This window comes from Oncorhynchus tshawytscha, linkage group LG30 (genome assembly GCF_018296145.1).
Source record: "Oncorhynchus tshawytscha isolate Ot180627B linkage group LG30, Otsh_v2.0, whole genome shotgun sequence".
NCBI classification, from domain to species: domain Eukaryota; kingdom Metazoa; phylum Chordata; class Actinopteri; order Salmoniformes; family Salmonidae; genus Oncorhynchus; species Oncorhynchus tshawytscha.
In genome coordinates, this window is record NC_056458.1 from 1,716,380 (window position 1) to 1,723,451 (window position 7,072).

A 7,072-nucleotide genomic window follows, 5' to 3' on the forward strand; every position below is an offset into this window, starting at 1 on the left:
AAGTCTACATGAAAATGGCTAAAAAGCAACACATTTGAACTTATTCACAGTACCGTATCTAAGTAACATAATAATAAAAAACATCCCATCAAAACCTTCAGTCTAATCCATCAGTTTAAGCATCTATGGTGGAAGGTGGCCGAGCTACAGCGAAAATCGGTCTTCTCACGAAAATGTCTGTAGCATCCCGCTTTGTCTGAAGTCGGTAGCGCTGATGTGCCACCTTCTGTCTGTAGCGTCCTGACCATTTGAGATACAAACTAATATGACCACATGGAAAAGTGAGACTCTCATGGTGTTCTCCATTTTGCTCTACGACCCCCACAAGTGTTACAGGTCTGAAGGTAATTCATACCAATGAATGGAAGTATGGAGGTAGTTTTGTGGCAACAAAAATAAGGGGTTAAATATGTGTCCAAAGAAACGTATCTCCTAGATATATTGTATCATGACATGCTATATATCATTTGACCACATCAGTGCATTTGTTTTGCGACAATAATCCATATAAAGTACAGTAATTTGTTAAATTAGAGGGACGTGAATGTGAAACCATTGTTGCAATACTATGAAAGACTGAAGTAATGGGAAATCGAATGAGAGATGGCTGATCTTCTTCTGTTGGAAGATTTGACACACTGCATTTCAACAGAGATCATGTTTTTAGAGATAAGTGGGACTTTTTTGCAGAACATAGAGATTGGCCAATCAGATATCATTTCCCAAACCCAATATTATAAAATATTTGTGAAGATTTAAGACCTAGTTTAGAAAGGCAAATGTATTCCTTTTCAGTGCTATCCACCCTCAAGTGCTATCCACCCTCAAGTTTCTGTCAATGGGCACTTTTCAGCGGGAGCTTGCCCGATCGGCATATCACATCCCTCGATGAGTCAATGTTTTGGATGAAATCATTGGCAAAATGAACTGTAATATACAATTTCCATACACCATCACACAACAGGTTGAAGTCAAGAGGGATTTCTTTGCCATCAATTGATTCCCAAACACAAACAGAGAAATAGACAGCACCACTTCGCCATTAAAGCTCCATCCCAAAATGAGTTAAACTACATCCTCAGAAAAGGCTTCCACTCTTATGTGCAGGTAATAGGTTATGTGATCTACAGAAATGCTGCTGAATCTGGTGGCCGTGTGGAGCGCACGACTTGTTCATTCTGCAGATCAGCAATGTAGGCCTATAAGCCTACAGGAGGGAGCTGTTGAAGATGGATGGCTTTTTGGTGAGTGTTGCCTACTCATTTGAAGTATATTTGCCATTGCTAAAGCAACTTGAACTGTACTGTTGGTCCTCTCTTTGTAGCTATGATTTAATTTTTACTTGTCAAATCACAACTGAGCGAGCCAAATTAAAACTTTGAGAATTTGTGATTTTTTTAAAAATGTTGAGGGGTTGGGCCATTGTAGACTATTTCATAGTACAGTGATGTATTTTCCACCCAGGCTTAAAGTGATGACTATATGTTGTTAACCTTTAAAAGTCTACGCCATTGGGGGGATTATACGAAGGTATAAAGCAAAGCAGTTCGACACATACAACAACAAAGTGACACATGGAGTAAAACAAACATACAGTCAATAATACAGTAGAAATATAAGTCTATATACAATGTGAGCAAGTGAGGTGAGATAAGGGAGGTAAAGGCAAAAAAAGGCCATGGTGGCGAAGTAAATACAATATAGCAAGTAAAACGCTGGGATGGTTGATTTGCAGTGGAAGAATGTGCAAAGTAGAGATAGAAATAATGGGGTGCAAAGGAGCAAAATAAATAAATACATACAGTAGGGAAAGAGGTAGTTGTTTGGGCTAAATTATAGATGGGCCATGTACAGGTGCAGTAATCTGTGAGCTGCTCTGACAGCTGGTGCCTAAAGCTAGTGAGGGAGATAAGTGTTTCCAGTTTCAGAGATTTTTGTAGTTGGTTCCTGTCATTGGCAGCAGAGAACTGGAAGGAGAGGCGGCCAAAGGAAGAATTGGTTTTGGGGGTGACCAGAGAGATATACCCGCTGGAGCGAGTGCTACAGGTGGGTGCTGCTATGGTGACCAGCGAGCTGAGATAAGGGGGGACTTTACCTAGCAGGGTCTTGTAGATGACCTGGAGCCAGTGAGTTTGGCGACGAGTATGAAGCGAGGGCCAGCCAACAAGAGCGTACAGGTCGCAGTGGTGGGTAGTATATGGGCCTTTAGTGACAAAACGGATGGCACTGTGATAGACTGCATCCAATTTATTGAGTAGGGTGTTGGAGGCTATTTTGTAAATAACATCGCCTAAGTCGAGGATTGGTAGGATGGTCAGTTTTACAAGGGTATGTTTGGCAGCATGAGTGAAGGATGCTTTGTGGCGAAATAGGAAACCAATTCTAGATTTAACTTTGGATTGGAGATGTTTGATATGAGTCTGGAAGGATAGTTTACAGTCTAACCAGACACCTAGGTATTTGTAGTTGTCCACATATTCTAAGTCAGAGCCGTCCAGAGTAGTGATGTTGGACAGGCGGGCAGGTGCAGGCAGCGATCGGTTGAAGAGCATGCATTTAGTTTTACTTGTATTTAAGAGCAATTGGAGGCCACGGAAGGAGAGTTGCATGGCATTGAAGCTCGCCTGGAGGGTTGTTAACACAGTGTCCAAAGAAGGGCCAGGAGTATACAGAATGATGTCATCTGTGCAGAGGTGGATCAGAGACTCACCAGCAGCAAGAGCGACATCATTGATGTATACAGAGAAGAGAGTCGGTCCAAGAATTGAACCCTGTGGCATCCCCATAGAGACTGCCAGAGGTCCGGACAGCAGACCCTCCGATTTGACACACTGAACTCTATCAGAGAAGTAGTTGGTGAACCAGGCGAGGCAATCATTTGAGAAACCAAGGCTGTCGAGTCTGCCGATGAGGATGTGGTGATTGACTGATGTGATTGATGGTGATTGATGTGGTGATTGAGTCGAAAGCCTTGGCAGGGTCAATGAATATGGCTGCGCAGTATTGTTTCCTATCGATGGCGGTTAAGATATTGTTTAGGACCTTGACCGTGGCTGAGGTGCACCCATGACCAGCTCTGAAACCAGATTGCATAGCGGAGAAGGTATGGTGGGATTCGAAATGGTCGGTAATCTGTTTGTTGACTTGACTTTTGAAGACCTTAGAAAGGCAGGGTGGGATAGATATAGGTCTGTAGAAGTTTGGATCAAGAGTGTCCCCCCCTTTGAAGAGGGGGATGACCGCAGCTGCTTTCCAATCTTTGGGAATCTCAGACGACACGAAAGGTTGAACAGGGTAGTTATAGGGGTGGCAACAATTTCGGCAGATAATTTTAGAAAGAAAGGGTCCAGATTGTCTAGCCCGGCTGATTTTAGGGGTCCAGATATTGAAGCGCTTTCAGAACATCAGCTGACTGGATTTGGGAGAAGGAGAAATGGGGAAGGCTTGGGCAAGTTGCTGTGGGGGGTGCAGTGCTGTTGACCGGGGTAGGGGTAGCCAGGTGGAAAGCATGGCCAGCCATAGAAAAATACTTATTGAAATGATCAATTATAGTCCATTTATTGGTGTTGACAGTTCTTCAGTGCAGTGGGCAGCTGGGAGGTGTTCTTATTCTCCATGGACTTTACAGTGTCCCAGAACTTTTTTGAGTTTGTGTTGCAGGAAGCAAATTTCTGCTGGAAAAAGCAAGCCTTGGCTTTTCTAACTGCCGGTGTATATTGGTTTCTAGCTTCCCTGAAAAGTTGCATATCACGGTGGCTGTTCGATGCTAATACAGAACGCCATAGGGTATTTTTGTGTTGGTTAATGGCAGTCAGGTCTGGAGAGAACCAAGGGCTATATCTGTTCCTGGTTCTAAATTTCTTGAATGGGGCATGCTTATTTAATATGGTGAGGAAGGCATTTTTTTAAATAACCTGGCATCCTCTACTGACGGGATGAGATATCCTTCCAGCATACTCCGGCCAGGTCGATTAGAATGGCCTGCTCGCTGAAGTGTTTCAGAGAGCGTTTGACAGTGATGAGTGGAGGTCGTTTGACCGCTGACCCATTACGGATGCAGGCAATGAGGCAGTGATCGCTGAGATCTTGGCTGAAAACAGCAGATGTGTATTTAGAGGGCAAGTTGGTTAGGATGATATCTTTTAGGGTGCGGCTTTTGGGTGGTACCTGGTAGGTTCATAGATCATTTGTGTGAGATTGAGGGCATCAAGCTTAGATTGTAGGATGGCTGTGGTGTTAAGCATGTACCAGTTTAGGTCGCCTAGCAGCACGAGCTCTGAAGATAGATGGGGGGCAATCAGTTCACATATGGTGTCCAGAGCACAGCTGGGGGCAGAAGTGGTCTATAGCAGGCAGAAGTTCAAATTGTTTGGGTACAGACCTAGATAATTGGACAGAACTTGGCAGGCTATCTTTGCAGTAGATTGCAACACCGCCCCCTTTGGCCGTTCTATCTTGTCTGAAAATGTTGTAGTTAGAGATGGAGATTTCAGAGTTTTTGGTGGTCTTCTTAAGCCAGGATTCAGACATGGCTAGAACATCCGGGTTGGCAGAGTGTGCTAAAGCAGTGAATAAAAGGCTTCTAATGTTAACATGCATGAAACCAAGGCTATTACGGTTACAGAAGTCATCTAAAGAGAGCGCCTGGGGAATAGGAGTGGAGCTAGGCACTGCAGGGCCTGGATTCACCTCTACATCACCAGAGGAACAGATGAGGAGTAGGATAAGGGTACGGCTAAAAGCTATGAGAATTGGTCATCTAGAACATCTGGAACAGAGAGTAAAAGGAGGTTTCTGGGGGCGATAAAATAGCTTCAAGGTATAATGTACAGACAAAGGTATGGTAGGATGTGAATACAGTGGAGGTAAACCAAGGCATTGAGTGATGATGAGAGAGATATTATCTCTAGAAACAAAATTGAAACCAGGTGACGTCATTGCATGTGTGTGTGGTGGAACGGAAAGGTTGGATAAGGTATGATGAGCAAGGCTAGAGGCTCTACAGTGAAATAAGCCAATAAACACTAACCAGAACAGCAATGGACAAGGCATATTGACATTAAGGAGGGGCATACTTAGCTGAGTGATCATAAGGGTCCAGTGAGTAGTGAGGTTGGTTGGGGTCACGGCGATTCAGACAGCTAGCCGGGCCATCGGTAGCAAGCTAGCATAGGATGGAGGTCTGTTTTTAGCCACCTCGTGCATTTCCGTCGGAAGATTAGTGGGGTACCGTGTGGTAGATGGGATGAATCCAATTGGCAAAATAGATATAGTTATAGTGACCCAAGAAAAATTGTCAGATTGAAAAATTGTCCGATCGTCCTATTCAGATAGCAGCTGATAAGACAGCTAACGATTAGCGGGCTGCAGATGGGCGTTCAGGTAACGTCGCGATGGAGGGGCAAGTTGGATAACTCCCTCGGTCAGATAACATCGGTAGTCCAGTCGTGAAGGCCCGGTGGGGCTCCGCATTGGCAGTAAAACGGGTCCGGATAGGTGATTGTAGCACAGGAGTGGCTGATGGAACTCTTCAGCTGGCTAGCTCCGGAATAAATAATGTTTGCTCCGGGATCGACGTAAGCCAATAGTCACATGGATAGCACAGGTATTGTGCTGACATTGGTTCCAGAGGCCATTTGGAACTTCTTAGTGAGTGGTGCAACTGAGGACAGATCATTTTTAAGCGTTATGCATTTCAACACACGGCAGTCCTGTTCTGTGATCTTGTGTGGCCTACCACTTCACTGCTGAGCCGTTTTTGCTCCTAGACATTTCCACTTCACAATAACAGCACATACAGTTGATCAGGCATCCTATGACGGTGCCACGTTGAAAGTCACTGAGCTCTTCAGCAAGGCCATTCTTCTGCTAATGTTTCTGTATGGAGATTGAATGGCTGTGTGCTTGATTTTTTTACACCTGGCAGCAACAGGTGTGGCTGAAATAGCTGAATCCACTAATTTGAAGGGATGTCCACATACTTTTGTATATATAGTGTAGGTACTGTACGTGCCTGCGTACCTACTTGTGTAAGTTTCAGGGTGCATGTATGTGTGACTGGATATTCCAGCACTGGCACATCCACAGAAGAAATCAGGTGTAGAATATGATCTTGTTTATTTGTACACTTTATCGCTCACACTTTAGAATCACTCAGACAGGCCACTCCACCTTGGACAAACTAATCATATATTAGCAGCGATAAGATAACGTGGGCTGCATCCCAAATGACACCCTATAACCTAGTGCATGACTTTTGTCCGGGCCCTGGTCAAAGGTTGTGCACTATTAGGTAATAGGGTGCCATTTGGGACGTAGCCATTAATCTGTGTCTGAGGAAGGATTCAATGGCACAAATAAAGCACACATTAAGTGTTTGTTCAGTCAAATAGAAAAAGATTTTAGATGAATGCTGGTCAATACTTCTGAAGAGTAGAAGACTTGAATTACAGGCTGTCATTGTGTATGGCTGGTTTCCCAGCCACAGAAGCCCAGCAAGTGTTGAAACCGGTTCAGGGAACAGAACCGAAACAGAAAAATAACAAAACATTTCTAGGAACAGAAATGGAACCAGGAACCAAAGAGATCCATACTCTCCCGAAACATAAACTTTCTTCTAAAAGCATTGGAACCGGTTTATAACATAATTTTACGTTGCAGGCATGTTTTTCTAGTCCCACAACAAAATGCAACAAAACACCTCTGAAAAGCCCTCACTCTGACACTCAGAAACTTATTCCATTGTCTACCAGGAAGCTGAAAATCTTTGCCTGTGAGTATTTAGGCCTCCCACCCCTCCCCCCACCCAAGAGTTATCTACTCTTCTGATTCAGAAGATAGGGAGAGAAATTATTTTATTAGCTTGAGAAGAATGGATAAACTTTTTCAATGTTAGTTAAGGATACTATAGGCCTAGTTATCACGTTTCATGTTGGATTTAACAACTACAAAAAGGCAAGATAAGTTTTTAATTCTGGTGCCGCTCTGCACACATAAGCTTGTTAGCTAGCTAGCTCAAAGGACGTTCAAAGTTCCTCCATAGAAGCCACTCTTCCTAGGTATTATTCTGTGG